The sequence below is a fragment of the Hypomesus transpacificus genome, unplaced genomic scaffold (assembly GCF_021917145.1).
Source record: "Hypomesus transpacificus isolate Combined female unplaced genomic scaffold, fHypTra1 scaffold_60, whole genome shotgun sequence".
Taxonomy (NCBI): domain Eukaryota; kingdom Metazoa; phylum Chordata; class Actinopteri; order Osmeriformes; family Osmeridae; genus Hypomesus; species Hypomesus transpacificus.
Window position 1 is genome coordinate 301137 of NW_025814033.1, and position 21309 is coordinate 322445.

Sequence of the window (21309 nt, forward strand, 5' to 3'; positions counted from 1 at the left end):
GGACCAGGTGGGTACATGTGTTGCTGGTTTCCCCAACATCGCTGCAAGCCACCCATCGTCATCTTCAGTCCCTTATTCTCGCGAGTCAGCACCCAGTTCTGGTGCTGAAGTGCCATCACCTCATCCTTCTTACGCTGTTTTTCCTTGTAGTGACGCCTCCGCCTTAATAGTGCTCGTCCTCTCGTTCTTGCAATATCCTGACGTTTTGATGTCTTCTTGGACGCTCTTCTCTGGAAGCTCTTCAACTTAGCCAGTGACGTGTCTCCAATCCACTGTGTGGTCTCAGCGGTCCAGGGTCCGGTGAGCAGCATGTTGTCATCCGTGTCTCCATCCGGGATTCTCCTCCGTTGGACCCTCTGCTACATTGCCACGGTCTGGACTCCTGGAGGTGGTGGTTGGTCATTGGATTACGTCTTGGGTCATCGAGCTGCTGGTTCCGGTGTGATGGTCCTGGTGAACTGAAAGGTGGTGGCCGCACCGGGCTTGGACCAGTAGGGCTGGTGGAGATGGGTCTCTGCCGGCGGTCTGGGTTGTTGGTCATTCAGCCGATTGGGATCGTCACCTTTACGTAGACACAATCTCCAGGTGCAACCGTCTGCTGGTTCTCTGGAACCTCTGCTTCCCTTTCCTTGGTGACACCTTTCGCCTGTTGAAACACTATCTCCCTTTCCAATTCCCTTGCATGCAGTGTTAGAAATGTCAAGTGGTTAGTGCTCAGGTGGTTAGTACTTAGGAGGTTAGTACTCGGCACATTACCGTTAATATCGGCGTTAAGGTCTGTACCCAGATTAATTTACCATCAGCCCTGATCTTTGCTACTTTGGTTTTCAAAGTACTGTTGGCTCTCTCGACTGTCCCTAGTGACACAGCCAGACCTTTCTCTGATTCTTAACTATTTTAATGCCAATTTTAATGTTTCAGCCACGTAATGCAGTCCATTGTCTGAGCTTATTTTGGGATCCTAAATCTTAGAAAGACCTCTCTACACAGATATTTTGCTACCTGTAGTTGGCACTGCTTCTACCCATCTACCGAACCAAAAAAACACTACCAAGATGTATCTCAGTCTTCCTATACATTGCTTCTTGTCCACATATTCTATCATCAGATGCCGAAATGGTCCGTCTGCTGTTGGAATGGGTGAAATGAGAACAGAAAATGCCTTCCCAACCTTATAATGTGCACATACCTCGCATTCGCGTAACCCTCTATCAACCGTGGCTGCTAAGTATGGTGACCACCATAAGACTTGAAAACAAAGTATAACCTCCCCCCTTGCGCCATGGCCACTGCCATACGCATGCGCAATAGCTAATATATCAGTTACATGAACACAGGTGAGCGGTAGTTGCTAGGTTCACCGTGCCACACCTGTGAATGGTTAGGACTGGAGCAGACAGTATCACCTCGCAATCAGTTCTTGTGTTAAAACAAAATCTGGGTGGTGTGTAAGGCATATAGTGGATGGGATGTGTCGAAAGTCACTGGGTGACCTATTGTCAGTGATGAAGCTTGTTTGAAAGCAAAAACAGCAGCTTCCAGTCCCTGATAGCAGGGTGGAAGTCTTGCATCTACATTATCTAGTTTTGTACTGTAATAGGCTAACGGTTGTTTCCCTATGAGCGTGTCCAGCAACAATACAGCAATAACATATCCAGATCGTTCTGCAACATACAAAATGGTTTCGATTAATAGGGATTGCAAAGGGCATAATCACAAATCCATGGTTTACTGTATGCCGCCATTCCCAACACGGTAAGCATTTACCCTACTGTCTGAGGTTTTCAGGGCCTGGGCTATGGCTTCTGTGACAGGGCTATCTGTCTCTTACCCCCACTAAACTGCCTGCCCAGATAAACTACTGTCATCTGACAAAACTAAAACTTATCTCTACTTACTTTACGTAGCCTACTGTGGATAACGGTACTGGTAACCTGCAGATTCTGCAAGTCCTGGGCCTACATTGATCAAACTCAGCTGGGCTGTCCAGGAATCCCTGGGGTAACAGGGTTTAAGTACTGTGTTTTCCTTTGAAAGTGAAAGCAAACAGGCATTTTGAGTCTAGATGCACTGAAACATAAGAATGCAGTGCACAGGTCAACAACTGTTTATCATTTCGTGCCTGGCAGAATGTTGGAAAGTAATATGTGTGGATCTAAAACAATCGCCTTTGGAAAGTCTCCAATGGAGTTAATAGCCCGCAGACCATGTACCAATTGATAATCATTAGTGTGGCTTCTTTATTGGAAAAATGGGTGTATTACAGGAGCTTTTTGTTTCTATTGGTGCTTCTGCAGTCACTAGACCCTAAGTGGGCCTAATCCCGTCTATAGCGTGGTGTCGGTGTGGATACGGTCTCTGGTAAGGTACCATAATGTTGGGGATACCTGTCCTAACAGATATTGACAACAAAAGGTTGACATTACATTATATTTTACATTTACATAGTTCTGTTGGTGTTTTACATTCACCACCACTGTCTCAGCTGTCCCTACGTCGTAACTTTCCTAAAATTCTATGATAACGTGTGTCAGGGGATATGTGTATTTAATTGTGGGCCTCCATTCTAATACCGTTAAAGGTACTCTTATTATTGGTCCTAATTCATGAGATCCATGTCATTCAGTTGCCATTTTAATGTAACATGGGGCAGAGTCCTGCACTTGGTACTATCCTTGTAATTCTGGTGGGAGTGTTATGGCTGTGGCAGCTCCTTCAGGGCCTGGTTGATGATAGAGTACTATTATTATTTTTATCAACTATATCCAACAGTTGGTATAATTTTAGGCTGCCTTCAAACATCTGGCAGGGGACAGCAAATGAAAATTAGCCTCTCAGGCTAACTCTGGCTAACGTTCAGTTTTACTGTTGATTGATTGTGCTATGTCCCTGCAAAATAAATGAAGAAATAAAAATAAAATAGGCTGTGTGACTTTGATGTTCGTCATATAGAAAAGTGCAGTGGAGCAGTATCTGGAGTGGTGTTCTTGGTTTCCCTACTAATGCTTGGACCCACGGCTCCCACTCTTCCCATGATTGGGTCAGTGACGATTCTTGTGGTGCCAATTGTAACCAGTACGCTGGTGGTTATACCTGGCTGTGGGGGTCTGTTATAATTATTAGTGGACTTACGACATGTTGTAGTTCTTTTCCAACCTGTTAATGTAATTTTCTGGTTTGCTGAGGGATTTTCATGGAACTCCACTCACAGGCCGCTTTGGGTACACACAATATTGGCTTTTAATGTGCAGAAAATGTCTCTTCCTAATAGATTGATGGGAGTGTGTGCTGAGTAGAGGCTCTACAATAGTTTTTCATTCAATTTGCTTTGTGAGAGGCTCCGTAGGCGGAATCACCTGTGTTATCCCAAAAGAGCCTTTGGATAGATGAACTTGAGAGGGGGAGCTTGAAGCCTTTTTCTTTCTTTTTGTTCCATTGTGATGGTAGTCAGATTAATGGTGACATATTTTCACCCTCAGCCTCCTCTGGGCACCTCTATTGCCAGTCAGCAGCTGGCCCAAAAAACAGGTTTGATGGACAGTCTCTTTTTAAGTGTCCTTGTTGTCCACATCGCCAGCACACTCTTGTTTGCTGATTGTCAGTCAGATTGGGGTTGGGCTGCACTTGTCTGTCCTGCTGTGGGGGTGGGCCTCGTCCTCCTCCCCCACGGGGTCTCCCTCCATGTTGCATAGGTCCACCTCTTCCCCACCAGGATCGATAGTTGTCATAGGGGCTGCCATGGACTTGGATTGGTGGCTGGGTGTTAGCTGGGGGGTTGACTGGTGCTGCTTGCACAGGTCCTGGTGGAGCAGGAGGTTGGGGTGGCGGCTGGAACATTACTGGGGCCTGGGGTGTCGGGGTCTCAGGTACTTGGGTCTGTGCTGGTATAACTGGGGCTTGTGTCTTGGCTTTGTCCTTATTCTGCTTACACAGTTCTCCGAGCTGTAGTTGTGTTAGCTCTTTGGCAAGTTGTTTGTTCAGTTCTTCCGCTTCCGGTTCTTCTTTTTTGTAATTATCGATATGATGGACTATGTGTTCTGAGAACAATGTGTCAACAGTGTCCAGACACTTTCGTACATCTTGAAGCATTGCCTTCAGCATAACCAATCTCTGTGTGGTATTGTTTGAGTTCCAGTCACTGTAGTCTCGTAATTTGTTGTCAAGTTGTTTATTTCATACTCCATCCTTTGTATTGACTCCTCCCAGTTTTGACATTTCTGATTGATGTTGTCCCACTCCTCCAGCGATCGCTCTCTGCTTTTTTGCTTGGGGCGTGTCCCTAATGAGTGATCTGTTGATTGTTGCATTGGACATACTGCGTCAGTGTCCTCACACTCCTTTAGTCGGACGTCTCGATGGTCATGTTGTCCCAATGATACAACCCTCTTAAGTTGACTCCTCCTCCGTTGTCCTTCATTGCATTCTTTTGTTGCTTCCTCCAGGTAATGTAGTTTGTCCTCCAGGAGTGCCACGTCTGCTCTAGCTGCATTCTTCTTTCGGTACTCCCGTCTGTCTCGACTATCTTGTGGCCTTTCACTGTTGTATGTTGACTTTCCATCTTCTTCTTCCATGTGTATGCCTGTTTCGACCAGCTTTCTCCCGCTGGTTACTTCGGCTCCTCTACGCCCTGTATGAATGTCTGGTTCTTTTTCTAACCTAAAAGTTAAATCTCCCTGTAGCTGACCTTTCACTTTCTCTCCCTCGGGGCCTGTTTTCATGAGCGGATACTGTCCTACTTTGAATGGGTTCTTACTGTCTAAATATGGGGGTGGCTCCAAAAGCCTCAGGGGTGTGGTGGGGCTCTGTCCCTGTACTTCCTCTATTCCTTTCTCTATTGTATTAGCCATTCTCTCTGTGTTCTTTCTTTCATCACTTTGTAATTTCCGCCTTGTTCTCGCCATTTTCTGGTGTCTGTGTTCTTCCATTCTAAACCAACCTAGCACTTCCTTTTCCCTCGTCTTCTTGCTTAATATTTATGGGGTTTTGTGTTGACCTCCACCTCCTCACAGCACGCTAAATCAAAAGATCCTCCTTTCGGCCAAACAGAATTGCATGAACTGTTGATTTAATTGTTGTCATCTGGGTGGCGTTTTTTATTACCTCCACCGGAGGCGTCACCTGGCAGTCCAAAGCCTTCCCTGCTCTGCTGACCTATGATCTGGGAGACTCTGGTTGGTCGTCCGTCTCCCTGATTTTCTTAATCTCTACCAACAAGCTAATTAGCTGTCCTAATTAGTTTTCTGAAGCTCGGTTGGGGTCCTACACCAGCTTGTCTGATATATAGTTTCTTGGAAGTTCGGTTTTATAATCCTCGCTTAATCTACTGGGAACGACGGTAATACTGAGGGATGGATGTGTGGCTGGCCTGTCCCGTACTCCTATTGTCTGGAAATCACCAGGATAGAGGCTTCTGTAGTCTGCTTCAATATCTGGGGCAGACCTGTAGAGTTAAACAAATTATGTATGCTACTGCTTGTTGTAAGACACGTCAGAGAAAAAATCTCTTCTAGGGCCTAAGTTTATAATCAAGTTTTAAAATGTATCTTGTGTTTTTATTTTTATTTTTGTACTCCTATTATCTTAGTCTATCAATTTGTAAGAATGGGACTCCATCTGTACCCTGGATCTCCCGAGTCCTTTATGCGTTCAGTAATAATTTTTTCAAATGTGTAATGTGCAAATGTGTAACTAATCTAAACTAACTAATCTTAACTACATGCTCTTCCCAGGTTCTTCCCTTTGGCACTTATTTTTTGGTTGTTCACAATGTGTGCTTCCTGTTTTGGCTACCCGCAATGCTTTAGGGCTATCTTGTTGTTATCATCAGTGACCTATGCACTTTGTAAAGCTCTCTCTTGGAAGTCGCATTGGATAAAAGCGTCTGCTAAATTAATAAATGTAAATGTAAATGCTGTTCTGTGTAACTCACACCAGTCCCTCTGACTTTAAATTGTCGTTAAACTTTCACACCGACCTCTGGTGTTTATTCCCAGCTTTGTTATCTGTATGTGATTTATTACAAGTGGCACTACTCTTCGTTGAGTCTGAGCCTGCAACTCAGTAAATCAAATACACCTCAATGAGAAATTACAGCAAAGGTGTAAGTGTGTGTCTGTGTGAGGAGTGTGTGTGTGACTGTGTATGAATTATGTATGCATGTGTGTGTAATGAGTGTGTGTGAGTGTGTGTGTGCGTGTGTGGCGGGTGTGTGTGTGTGAATGTGTGTGTGGATGTGTGAGTGTGTATGTTGTGTGAGGGGTGTGTGAGGATCTGTGTGTGTGTATGTGTGGGTGTATGAGGGCAAGAGGGTGTGAGTGTGTGTATTTGTGTGCGCGTGTGAGTGTATGTGTATGTATGAGTGTATGAGGGAGGGAGAGGAGTGTGTGGGGTGAGGGGTGTGTGTGTATGTGTGTGTGTGAGATTGTGAGAGAGTGAGAGGATAAAGGAGTTAGGAGAGAGGAGGGGAGAGAGGAGTTAGGAGAGAGGAGGGGAGAGAGGAGGGAGAGCGAAGAGGGGGGGGGTCTCAAATCAGCTAGGAAGAGCAAGATGGGCGTGGTCAAGTGAGTGAGTAAGAGAGAAAGAGAGTGACCAGGGGTCGGAGGGCTAAGCAAGAAAAGCTGGCAGAGAGAAGCTGAGCTCCGACTTCCCCACACCAGCCGTCTCTTCCAGACCCGCGATATGTTCGATCACCCACCCACTTTAGACTTAAGCTAACATGCCCCACAACTTAGGACCCAAGAAACTAATGAAACATTGGAATTGAGCTTTCCGTAGGCTCACACAAAACTATTCCCTGTCTTTATCTATAAATTTGTGATGTTCTGTCTGGGGCCGAGAGTGTTTTTTTTTTTTTTTTACCTTCTTCTTTCAAGCTGAACGGACCCCACAGATTCACAGAGATTTACAGGCTTTTCTCTCTAAAATACACTTCTTCGGGTTAAAGGAAAACTATTTTAACCCGCGGGGCAGCTTGCAGTTTTAAACTAATATTTATACTTTGGTTCGGAAACAAACACTTGGAAAAATATATCAGCCTATTTTCTACGTTTTCGGTGATATAGCCTAACACTTACATTCTAGCAACAATATATCAGAAATATGCTATTCCGTCTTTTTAGTACAAATAGCACTTTTACTTTAGTTTTCTGAAAATTCACCAAATGCTCTATGGTTTGCCGTTACTTTAAATAAATAAACTACAATTACTAAATCCTTACGGAATAACGTGGAATATGAAACAATATTCAACTCAATTTACATAAATCTGTAATTTAGTCTGTTCACCTGCTGCCCCGTCCGAGAAAACGGACAGCGTCTGTCTACCGGTCGTGTCTCCCTCGGGGAGTCTCAGAGCGGTACTCTGAGTTGCCTCTCGTCAGCTCCAATCAATTTTTAAATCAAGCTTCTACCTTCCCCTTTCCTGACAGCGGTCTACCTATATTATAATGCTGTGCAAAGCGCAGGTCACTTTGTCTTTTTTCTCTATTTCAACAACCTGCTATACAACACGTTATATTTACATTTACATTTATTCATTTAGCAGACGCTTTTATCCAAAGCGACTTCCAAGAGAGAGCTTCACAAAGTGCATAGGTCACTGATAATAACAACAAGATAGCCCCACAGCATTGCGGGTAGTCAAAAACAAGAAGTACATATTGTGAACATCCAAAAAATAGTGCTAAAGGGAAGAAACCATAAGAGCATGTAGTTAAACAAGTTAAAATTACACAACATTAATCTCTAAGTGCAGGTGTACCTGTAGGAAAGCAATAAAAATAGGATTAACAACAAAAAAAAAAAAAGAATACAACAGTTTAAATCAGCTACCACTAACCAACAAGAGCAACAATCTAAGCAAGAGTCATTGTGAACCTTGAGGAAACTGGTTCAGCAAACCATTCCTAAGTACCATTGTACTCCCGGAACAAGTGCGTCTTGAGCCTTCTCTTGAAGGTGGAGAGACAGTCCGTGTCTCTGATGGAGGTGGGGAGTTGATTCCACCACTGGGGTGCCAGGCAGGAGAAGAGCTTGTGCTGGGACCGGGCGGTCTTGAGAGAGTTTTATGACTTTTTGTCTAAAATCTACTCATGCAGTATATACAAGTAAATTTACAAGCATTGGTTCTGGCCAGTTTTATTATTTGTCGCCCCTCCAGCGACCCACGCAGTTGTTATTATTATTTTTTTTATTAATTTTTTTCCAAAGTACTTTCGTTCCCCCCAAGGGAAACCGCCGGCTCACTCCCAACTTAGACCAGTTGGGATTCTCTCCCTCAACTTAGACCAGCTGAAGGGAGTCGCTCTCTCGACTTAGACCAGCCGGGAGCCGCTCTCTCGACTTAGACCAGCCGAGAGCCACTTATTTAACTTATCCCCAAGGATAACTGCCTCGCTTAATAGCGCGAAGGACTTCACACATCCGTTATTTACTTATCCCCAAGGATAACTGCCTCGCTTACTAGCGCGGAGGACTTCACACATTCGTTATTTACTTATCCCCAAGGATAAGTGCCTTGCTTACTAGTGCAGAGGACTTCACTCGTACTACAGTTTTACTACTATTATTCTAAACACACTAAAACAGAAAATACAATTTATATAGGGCGACACAGGGTTCTCTCTCTACAGAGTCTCAAAAAATAACTCACAGCAAAGCGATTAATGCCAACGTCTCGCCGTCAAAGCAAGCCAAAGCAAACATCCCGCAAATACTAAGCATGCAATCAGCCAGCAAATGATAGACGTACGTTCCATGTTAGTCATTCATTCTTTCCGCACCATAGCAAAACATATAGGCAACAATTATTACAATTATTAAAAATCACAAATTATTAAAATATATAAAAATACATGTAAGTTTGCATCAAAACTGTGGTTGCAGTGCACTAATATATTTTATAAATCCAATTTAATAACTAGGTTCTTTTGAAAAAATGACACTATACCAGTATCGGGCCTGGGCGGACACACTCGGACACGCATTCAAATTTAGCAGAGTAAATGGTCTGCTTACCTTGTAAATTTTGTGGCCAAGTGTGTTCCGAAGTGCGTCCTCCCGGGACCCGTTAGCTTAGCGTCGGTAAATTCCCTCCTGGATCGGTTCGCCAAATGTCGTAAATAATTATTCCAGTTCCCGTGTATAGTGAAAATAAATCAGAGTGTCGAAGTGAGGAAAATCCTAAATCCGTACAAGTGAAAAATAAACTAAGTCCCAACGTTGAAAATTATTCTAAGTCCAAACCAGTCAAAAATCAGGCTAAGTCCCAACAGATGCACTGAAACTCAGAGTATTGATGCAAAGGTTTATTCCAACACAGGGTAAAAAAAAGGTATCCAAGTGAGTAAGCTCCCAAGAGCAGACTGTCCGTTTCTCTCCGGACAGTCCCTTTAATACTGTATTTTCTGCCTATTATTTGTGTCATTTTTTGCTATTGGTACAATACAGTTGGTCACAGATACATTATGCATCCTCACATTATTGGTACCTTTCTGTTGATGACCATTTCTACGCTTTGTCACCCAATTGGCCCCTATACTAGGGTTTCTGATTACAGAAGCTGGGTCACATTGGCATCTCTGTCCTTACATAAATCCGACCATGTCCAGGCTCGTGTTGGGTGCACACATCTTAGACTTTCTTCTAGTTGGTATGGAATGCTCGTGCTTTATAAACATAGGAAACCCCTAGACACAGACCTAGGCCTGACCTGGGTGACAGCTTCAGACTTGGTTTGCAAGAGTTCCTGAAGCTCGGCCATAAATGTACGTTCTAATTTACGGCTAGGCCTCTGCATTCCTTAGAGTGGTACTATCCCCATCCTCCTTTGCTAAAACCAATGTCTCGCACTTCTATTGTTTTTCCTCAGTCACAGCTTAGAATCATATTTCCCATAATACAACTTAGAGTATAATATAAGGAATAACTGAGACATTCACTTTTCAATTAGATAGTTCCATAAGTTTAACCCATCTCCATCATTTCAGCAGGGTGACATAATTTTCTTCATCAACGGCATACCCCAGGTTATGGTGTCGGATAATGGCAGTTGTTTCACCAGTGAAGAGTTCCAAGAATTCATAGAGAAGAATGGGATAAGGCACATCACTACGGCACCATATCACCCCTCGTCTAATGGCTTAGCGGAGAGGGCAGTGCAAACCTTTATGTCACTGGTGGAGAAGAGCGCAGGAGACTCAATGGACACCAAAATCGCACAAGCACTGTTCAACTACCGTATAACCCCTCAATCCACCACGGGAAAATCACCAGCTGAGTTATTGTGCGGTAGGAAGTTGAGTTCAACGCTAGACTTAAAACACCCAGATTTCCATGGCAGAGTGTGCGGGAAGCAGGAGAAACAAAAGTATTATCATGACAGGCATGCCAGAGCAAGGATGCTGGAGGAAGGGGACTTGGTTTTCACACGTAACTACAGCTCAGGACCAACATGGATACCTGGTGCCGTAACAGAAAAGACTGGTCCTATATCCTGCAAAGTCACACTCGGGAACGGACAAGTGGTGAGACGACACATTGACCAGGTGCGTGGCAGAAGTTCCCCAACGCCAAGGAAACCGGAGGCCTTACCTGAAGGTTCACAAGTGGAACCAATCGGACCTGAGACACCTTTCTGTGCTGATGACGAGCTAGAAAGGCTCCTGGTTACTTCTCTGCAAGCTAAAAAAAAACTGTCGTTGAATGATTGGCATGGCTATGATTAGTTTAGTAGTGAGTTCCACATACACAGGACAAGAATGCGTCCTGGAATCTCACTGGGATGAGGTAGTCCACCCAAATCCCTAGCTTGAGGATGTTTTTGAGGGTTGTGTAAATGTGGGAATGGAGATTTGTATTTATTTGTATTTGTATTATTTTAGCTTCTACTAGTTTTCTCTGAGGGGAGGGAATGTTGAAAGTTAAGAGAAAAGCCTACCTGCATTAATCCCCTAGGGGGAGGTAACGTTGGGGTTAAAGGTATAAGACACGGTGTTAGAAGACAAGGGGGCAGAAGAAGTTTAGGCCGTGGCTATGCTATGTGGGTGTGCAGTGGACAATAAAGAAACGTTCAATCAAACCATCGTGTGGTCGTGAGGATATTACAAAAGGGACGCAACCGACCCACGCCCCTACAATTTCCCCCAGAAATTGTACCATCTCTAGTTCCTCTTTTAAGTAATAAGCCCCCGTGTTCAAGTGTTGAGCATTAAATTAGCTCCATGGTCTTCAGAGATCTTGGGACAAAGCTGCAATAGCGTACATAACAGAAAGTTTTTCATTCTGGAGAAATTGTGTAAATGTTTTATGTAGTTAGATGGTCCGAGGAGAATGATTGGAGTTGGTGAAGCGCCAGTGGCGGATCTAAGGGGTGGCAATGGGTGGCAGCTGCCACTCCAATAAAAAATACTGCCACCCCAATTTTTTTAAATGCATTTAGCCCCTCAATGCTTTTATCCAAAGTGACTTCCAAGAGAAAGCTTTACATAAGTTCATAGGTCTCTTATCATAACAACAAGATAGCCCCAAACATTGCGGGTAGCCAAAACATGAAGCATACATTGTGAAAAAACAGTTCCAAAGGGAAGAACCATAAGAGGAGGCCACCCAACAACTTCCTTCTGCCACCCCATTGCCACCCCGAATGAAAATCTCTAGATCCGCCCCTGAGTTGCAGTCATTCGCCATAGTTCTAGTATTAATCTGATGCTAGTCTCCATAGATATCTATATTATATCTATGGATATCTATGCCTAGTCTCCTCCACGTCTCTCCAACGTGACGTCATCACCAAATTGCGCTATTATGCTAATGCTAACACCAAAAACTGGTCTTTAACACCATTTAGAGACACCATTTGGAGTGCTTCATGTACCCATTTATCAACAGTGATGTTTAACCTGCAATATGGCCTTTAAGTCACGCCCAGAAATGTGTCATTTGCATATTAAAATTTAAAAAAAATAGAGCCAGGGGCACGCCCCCACCCCCCGCGACACTGTCACCTTTTTACTCTGAGGAGTTTGCAGGTCTGCAGTCATCTGATGTATTGAATTGGTCTAGTAGTGGAGTTGTCCGGTCGCGTAACGGGATCAAGGATATTAATTGTAATCATGCCCATGGCGTCCCCCCCAGATTGTTCTACCCCTAAGATCAAGTACACGGTGTCCTTCCCCTTACTCGTGCCCTTTAAACTGTAGGGGCCTTTAGGGAGATGTTTAAGAGTTAACTGTACTGGGTTGGACTCCGTCGTGCCCCCTCCTGCCAAAACGACTTAATGTGACGTTTTCCCAATATTTGTCGGCATGCGGGGTCCAGTGGGGACCCATATACTTAACCACAAAAGCCCACGTCGGGCACCACTGCTCATAGGTAATTCGCCCCTGGGCACAACTGGCATGGACATACGGTTGTGAGCATGGGTAAAGGTCATACCCCCTCCATAAGCTGTTCTGACCGTTGCATTTGATGACACCAGAGGTCAAAGGTGAACGAGGTGGCACTCCCCCTGGTGTAATTCAATTCGATGCCCTGATAGGCAGTTACGCAGACCTCCAGTGGATTGTTCTGTCTTGCCTGTCTCTCCAACGGCTGTGGTAAATACAAATAATGATATACTTGAAAGCCTATGACTAAGCAGAGCAATCCCAGCCAGGCTAATCCTGTAACACACTTCATGTTGATATTAATATAACACACTTTTAAGTAAAATAGCGGAAACCAGTACAATTCTAGTATGGTCAAGCAGTAACACTCTTAACCTAGTCGTATCACTCTTTTCCGGACACTCACATTCGTAGCAATAGGAAAAGTTTCACTGGCCCTCCTCCACCAACTCCTGCAACGTACGACTGGGTTCTGGAGTAGCAGAACACATGCTCCAGTGGTACCACGTACTCCCTTTACCCAGCACACGTAGGGCGTGCGAGGTTCTCTCGAGGACCTTAAAAGGTCCTCTCCACCGAGGTTCTGTCCACTTCCTCTTAATGGCTTTCACCCACACCCAGTCAGCAGTGAAAGCCTTGACTGGATCCTGTGCTGTCCCCCGTTTCTCCTGTACCTGTTTAAAGAAGGATGATACCAGAGCAGACAGCTGATCATAGTATGGTTGGTCCAGCCCAGCTCCCGGAAACTGTCTCCCCGTCAGAAGTTCTTATGGGGTGAATCCTGTAGAGGTGTTCACCGAACTCCTGATGCCTGTTAGGGCAATAGGGAGAGCATCTACCCAATTCATGGAAGTTGTTGCACAGATTTTGGCCAGCTTGCTTTTCAGATTTTGATTAATGTGCTCAACCTTTCACTGTGACTGGGGGTGATACACTGTCCCAAACGCGTGCACCAACCCCAGAATTCATTCTACCAATTGAAGTTATTTGTTTTTGAAGTGTGACCCATTGTCTGATCTGATTCGTTTAGGGAATCCATGGAACGGAATATAAGTGTTAGTAAAACATTTACATACTGATTTTGCATCCTCATGTTTTGTGGGGACAGCCTCAGGCCATCCAGTGTACCCATCCACCGCCAATGAGAAGGTAGTGATGACCACTGTGACGGCAGACTCATTTAGGGTGCCATCACATAATGAGGGACAAGACACAAGATTATTCAACTTCAATAATACGAATGTATTTGCACCAATATCAATAAACAATCAAATAGGAGTATGAATAAGGTAATGTTTGAAGTGGGTGAATGTATGGGTGAATGAATGCATCAGTTTCTGTTGAGAGTGAGAGCTAAAGTAAAAAAAAGAAAGGGGAACAAATCGAAGAAAAATTCAAAGCACCCATGTGGGAGAGAACACCAAAAACAGTGCCTCCAAGACCTGAGAGACCTCCCTCCCGTTTGAGAGAACCCTTTTATAGCCGCACCCGAACTACAGGTGCAGACAATAAAGCACTTAGGCTCAGGTTCCGCCACTGCCCATGCAGGGGCAGGGTGAAGCCTGAAGGGGGCACAGGTGGGCGACACACTTCCACCCTAAAGGCCGATTTATACTTCTGCGTCTCCGTTAACGGACAGACGCACGCACGGAGTCGGACGGATTGGTTGAATTTATACTACTCCTACGGCTCTGCGTGCTGAAAGCAATTCACCGCCAGTACAGTAGATGGCGCTGCACTGCGATGCTAGCTAGGTTATCGAAAAGTCGGAGCAAATTTACAAATGAACCGTTTCATCAGTAAAATAAGCAAATTTTTTGCAACTACACTGCCCATTTCTCGTTACATTTTTATTCAGATGCTGATTTACATGTACTGTTTAGCTGAAATATGAATTGTAAAAACTTACAACAATGGCGGTCAAAGGATTCTGTTATTTTGCTGGTCACGGCAACCCCGCCCCCACCCCTGACGCAAGCGGTTCTTAATACGGACCAATCACAGCCAAGGGGTATCTGTAAAATGACGAACGGACAGACGGACAGTCAGGAAAATCAGGAGATGCACGCAGAGCTCTCGGAGGGGCTCGGAGAGCAAAACGGAGAGGGCGTTTCTTGACGGAGAGGGCGTTCCCCGTGTGAGTGTGCGTAAAAACGCAGAAGTATAAATCGGCCTTAAGAGGTTTGCTGCGGGTAAACCTCAAACAAACAAAACAAAGGACCTACCGTGCCACACCGGCCTAAAACAGACAAAACCATTGTTAGACCCTGGACAACGCATCCCCCACAACGTTGTCCTTGCCTCTGATATGCTGAATCCTTTTTTTGCTGGTATTGCTGAAGGATTAAGCTCCAACGCATGTTGCGTTGATTCTGGTTTCTCATACGATGAATAAAGACAAATGGGTTGTGGTCAGTGAAAAGGTATTTTGGTCTCGGAGAGGAGCCCAAGTAGAACTCAAAATGCTGTACTGCAAGGATTAAGGCCAGCGCTTCCCTCTCCACTGTGGAGTAGACCTGCTGATGGCAATGTAACTTCCTTGAAAAGTATGCTACCGGGTGCTCTACTCCATCCACCCCTCCTGTAACAGAACTTCCCCAGCAGCACTCTCACTGGCATCAACAGCAACACTGAGGCCCCGTTTACACGGAAGAAAAACGCATATATTTTCATGCGGTTTGGCCTGTCATTTACACGAAAACTGAGGTTTTATCACGGAAAACGATCATTTCTAAAAACTCCAGCCAAAGTGGAGATTTCTGAAAACTCTGTTTTTATGTTTGCGTGTGAATTTGCTTAAACTGAGTTTTAGGTTCTCAAAGCTCACTGTATGGGACTAAAAAAGCATCACGTCATGAGAGCGTCCTGTTTATAGTAACACGTGCGTTCGACACGCCGGCGTCGCCTGCAGCCCGGCTGACTTGAAGCAGCCAATGGCTTTCTCAGCTTCAACGCAGCCGGCTGTCGGCACCGCCGATGGTGCATGAAGTCGAACACAACCAGTATAATGGGGTCATTTATTTGTGAATTGCGTTACATTTCTGAATCACGAAATACATTTGTGCATCGCATTTGTGAATCATGCAAACAAATGAACCTTGCCCCTGAAAGGTAAAGGAAGTCGGTCGTGTTATTTGTAGTTGTTGATTTTGAAAATTGTGATTGGTTTGCATGGCTTTTTCCTTCACATTACACTGCCGCCTACAGGTTAGGCATAGTTATGATGGCGCTCGGGGGCGTATATGCGGGTTCATGTAAACAGAAACATTTTTGAAAACGTACTTGTGTGTACAACGTTATATTAGAAAACGGAGGGGAAGAAATATTCGTTTCTGTAAATACCCGGCTATGTGTAAACGTGGCCTGAAAGGACGGTCAAAGTCTGGAGCAGATAGCACATGGGAAGAAGCAAGCAACAGCTTAACATTATCAAATGACATGAATTCTTGACATCTAGGAGACCACTGAAATTGAACCTTAGGACTGAGGAGGTTTGTTAAAAGTGTAACAACAGAAAAAAGATTCTTACAAAAAGTCCTATAGTAACCTAGCCTGACATTGTCATACTCATAATTCTAGTCAAAATATGAGTCTGAGAACTCTCCAGTGGGCTTTGACTACAGGGCGTGTTTCAAACGAGCATGGAAAACAAATGCCTCTTCGCTCAATTGGATAGATCTACAACCAATCAGAGCAACAGAGTATGTGACGTATGTTAAGCACCGCATAGTTGTTGTCAACAGAACTAAACTACAAGCAGACTTGAAGTATGCTTGAAGAATGAATACAAACGATTTTTGCCGGTGTTGTAAAATTAATTTAAGGGTAGGGAGAGTACTTGTTCACACAGTCAACCTTTTTGAGCGAAACAATAAAGGGCGATGCATATACGAAGTTCTCCGTTTAGGATTACAACTCCATCGGGGCCAGCTGATAAATTAAACTTTTACCGAATCCCGTAGGAAGGACGGCAAAAACATATTTTCCATCGACAAATGCCTTGATTGCGTCTCTCTATTCCTCTTTCAAAATTAATGCGCTGTCGATGTCTTCTAAAACAGACCCGATGGCAGAATCACAACATCCCAGATCTCCAGCGGTAGCCATGTTTGTTCAAAACGAATTCAACTTAAGCGCTCTTTTGTGACGTGGGTGATTACGTTACTGTTGATCATCTGTCCATCATCGTATAAAGCCCGCCCTGGCAATTTCATTGGTTCGCCCAGATTCTGGTTTTCTGTAGTTGGTCCCCAATACGAGACCCTCCAGACCTAATTTCCCGAACAAATTTATTTTGGGCGGGGAGAAGTTGGGCTGGCAGCCAGGCTAATAGTAACCGGCCATACCAAGAAACCTCCGGAACTCCCGGCGGTTCTCAGGTGTCTTGGCCTCCACCAACTATCTTTCCAAGATAAGCAACACTAGTTTTACCGAACTCACACTTGGCAAGGTTTATGGTTAGGTTAGCGTAAGCCAGACGAATAAAGAGTTTGTTGATCTGCTGTACGTGTTAAGTCCAGCTGGCGCTATAGAGTACCACATCATCAAGGTATGCATCACAACCAGGGTCGGACTGGCCATCGGGAGACTCGGGAGATTTCCCGAACAGCCGGTCAAACAAACGGCCGCTACGGCCACGGCACTATTCAAGAAAAAAAATCCTAATAGTTTACGCTCACTTTGAGGACGGCCTTAATACCAAAAAACTGTTTAACTGGAGCGATCCAAAATGTGGGGGTGGGCATTTCCCCCGTGTAAACCTGAACGGTGCACTTGTCAGTCCATTTTACAGATCACGATTGGTCAAAAATCTATCGTTTTCCGGGTACAGCCAATTCGTTTGAGCTATTTTAGCTAAAATCGTTGTTTCTTTAGCAAAGAAATGGAAAGGAAAAGAAAAGGAGAAAAACTACGGGCACTGCAAGCAAATGCTGCACAATGTAGAAGTATAGAATAGCCTACATGTTTAGGCCGTCAAAAGACGGAGAGAGTTTGAAGCCCGAAGATGCGGCTGTCCCAGATCGAGGCGCCAGGTGCAAGTAGCAGATGTATTTTCGACAAAATTGAAATAGCATTCCAAACCATCTAGTTTTAATTTTTCTAAAAATATTATACATTTGGTATTACTGTTTGCCAATATATAGGCTATACATTTTAAATGAAGTAAAAGAAATGGCCAAGAGAAAAAGGCACTCATCTAAATATGCACAACATGTTTTTTGGCTTTAAATAATACATGTGCTATGTGGCTCAAATGCAATTGTCTTGATTTTCTGTTCTGTGTATTAAAGCAGGCACCGGTGACACAGGGAAAGAGATGGAGGCTGCTGTGGTGACAGGGTCCAGTGAAGAGACTATGACAGGTGCAGCACTGCAACTGTACAAAAGAGTCAGTCTGTTAACAGGGTTATTATATGGAAATTAGTTTGTTGAATTGATTGTCATTATTGAATATAGTTAACTGATTATTGTTTCTTTGCAACATCAAATAACAGATGCAGAAACAGAGATAAGTATGGAAAAAGAGGAAGAAAGTGAGTAAGGAAGAAAGTGGAGGGGGGGGGGGGGGGGGGGGGGGGCGGTCTGTGTTTCAAAGTCCTGGGCTGTGTTTCGGACCCTGATCACAATCCAAGACCAGGTTGACGAGCCTCTGAAAAGTCGCGGGAGCGTTTCTGACCCCAAATGGCATGACACGGTACTGGAGGAAATTATCAGATGTTACAAAGGCGGAGAGTTCCTTGGCCCTGACTGTTAATTAGTAGAGTCACATATATGTGATCGTTCGAAAGAGGGTCCCACAGAGTACCGTCACACGTGTGATTCTGAACATTCCAACCGACTATTTTCCGATAGACAAAAACTATATGACAAACGCTATAGTATGGCTTCAAAATTTACAATTAGGAGGCTAACAAGTAACACTAGCAGGTATTAGCATTGCTACGAGTATTATGCTAGGTTGCTAGGTAACGGAAGCTAACTAAAGTAACTAGCTTTCGTTTTGAAAAAATACCTCACTCTGGTGGAAGCGTTGGTAATATTTAGAACTCACTCATCTAAAGGTTAAAGGAACCTGCCAATACCCTTTCAGAAGGTCAAATTTACTCACAAACTTGGCAGAGCCAACACGGTCTATGCAGTCATCACATCGGGGTAGTAGATAACAGTCTGGCTTCATAACTGAATTCAGCCAACGATAGTCAGTGCAGAAACGAAAGGTCCCATCTGTTTGTTCACTAACAAACGCGGAACTCCATGCACTGAAACTAGGTTCAGCAAGGTTATGGGCTAACAGATAGTCTACTTCCTTCTGCAGCAGTTCCTTCTCTCTTGGATTGACACGATAGGCGTGTTGTTTAATCGGTAAAGCTCCACCAACGTCAATATCATGCTCAATCACAGATGTACGCGTAGGAACATCAGGAAACAGAGCAGGAAAGAACTCAATCAAACCGATGATATCTGTTTTATCCATTTCATTCAAATCGAAAAGATGTAAAGGGAATTTTTGCTAGGAACTCAGAATTCCGCAGACGACCTTCCACGATCGCCTGTGATGGACCTCTCACGCCCTCACTGGACTCCTCACTGACAAAGTCAAGTCTTTCAGAACCGTTACCCACCGAAGAAACCACATAGCCCGGATCACTTGAGCCCCCTGGAGGTCTAGTGGCGATTAATGTGCAGCTGGTAAAGGCAGGGGTGTGGCCACGTGGGGGCCAGGGGGGGCCGTGGCCACCCTGCCGGCCCCCTCAACCTCAGGCAAAAAAAAAAAAAAACCCTCCTGAACAGAAACGGCTAAAAACGTTTTATCAAGTCGTCTTATATTGTCATTTTTCAGTTTTGTCACGCTACATCATAGACTTATATATTAGTAGACACAGCTACTTTTGTCTTCCAAGATGGTGTCCCCATTCATTTCTATTGAAAGTGCTCAGTGGAAAAGTTCTCATTCAGCTCAGGTAGGCTAAATCAGCGATTTGCTAATGTTCCCTTTGGTGCTCGTCCCCTGTTCGTATCCGCGAGCACGTTTCCAGGCAACTTTTCTTGACATAAGCAAATAATTGGGGTGCTACTTTACCCATTTGGGATGGGTTTCAAATTGAGCAAAATTCATTTTTGAAAAATTATTCAATGAAAAAGCTAGTAGTATGAGCCAGATTTGAGAATGCAATACCACCTACATCCACCGGGGCCGTTTCCTCGCGGCAGCCCCCATCAACAGCTCAAGACACAAACCAACATGCCTGCATTCTTGCAGCGCAGAAGCAGCTAACCACTGGATACCACTGTAACTAACAATTGAGTAAGTTGGTGATACTCGAAAGGATCATTGAAATTATAAGATCATAAAGTTATTTTCACACTCAATTTAATGTGTAAGAATGTGTCGACATTGAGGATTTGTGTCAGAGTGAGTTGAGTTAGGCTGCTGCTGTTATTTTTGCAAACTTGTAAGATTATCTCTGGCTTGCGAGCTAGCACTAGCTAGTTATCTTAAATCCATTCCCAGGTGTCATTAGTCATAGATAACTCACTGGCTGTTTATCAATCCACATTTTTTTCCGTTCTTGTGTTCTTGCGAACTCGTTTGACGTCATCTTTCATTGCCCAAGTACGGTTCCAATCCAAAGAACACAAGTCACCAAGAACGTCAAAAATGCCCGGAAATGTTTTGATCCGCCCCTTTTATCGAGGATGCATCGGATGGTGACTTGACCAGCGAGAACGCTTCTGATTCCCTAGAAGTCATTGCAAGATGTCAAGCGAGGCGGACAAACCTCACAACTGTAAGTTTTTACTTTTCATATTTCAGCTAAACGTTACGTGTAAATCAGCATCTGAATTAAAATTTGACGAGAAATAGGCAGTGTAATCGCTGAAAATGTTCTTATTTTATTGATGAAACGGCTAATTTGTAAATTTTTTCCGACTTTTCGATAACCTAGCTAGCATCTCAGTGCAGTGCAGACACTAGTTAACGATAGGTACTGTAAGTTAGCAAGGGCTATAGAAAACGTAAAATTACAGGTAGACAGAAATTTTTTTTGCTTTGTTATCTAGTTTTTGTAGTTAGTCAGTGTTATCATAATGCTGCGAGTCCAGGAAAACCCTAACCATCTCAATTCATTCTCCGTCCTTGCGTCCTTGCAAGACCATTCTCGCAAGGACGCTTGCAAGAACGTTCTTCAAAAGAATGTACTTGCGTTCTCAGCGTTCTTCGGATTGATAAACAGCCACTGTCTGAAGAACGACCAATCAGCCAGCTAAAACTGACTAATTAAGAATCAGCCAATCAGGAGCGGCACTCCGCTCTGTGGCTCGTTGAGGACTGTTCTAGGTTTGGTTTCGGCAAAGTTAGGCTGTTTATCAATCCACGTTTTTTTCCGTTCTTGTGTTCTTGCGAACTCGTTTGACGTCATCTTTTATTGCCCAAGTACAGTTCCAATCCAAAGAACACAAGTCACCAAGAACGCCAAAAATACCCGGAAATGTTCCTGATCCGCCCCTTTTATCGAGGATGCATCGGATGGTGTCTTGACCAGAGAGAATGCTTTTGATTTCCCAGAAGTCATTGCAAGATGTCAAGCGAGGCAGACAAACCTCACAGCTGTAATTTTTTACTTTTCATATTTCAGCTAAACGGTATGTGTAAATCAGCATCTGAATTAAAATGTGACGAGAAATAAGCAGAGAAATAAGCAGTTCAGTCGCTGAAAATGTTCTTAATTTATTGATGAAACGGCTAATTTGTAAATTTGCTCCGACTTTTCGATAACCTAGCTAGCATCTCAGTGCAGTGCAGACACTAGGTACTGTAAGTTAGCAAGGGCTACAGAAAACGTAAAATTACAGGTAGACGGACCCATTTTTAGCTTTGTTATCTAATCTTTGTAGTTGGTCAGTGTTATCATAACGCTGCGAG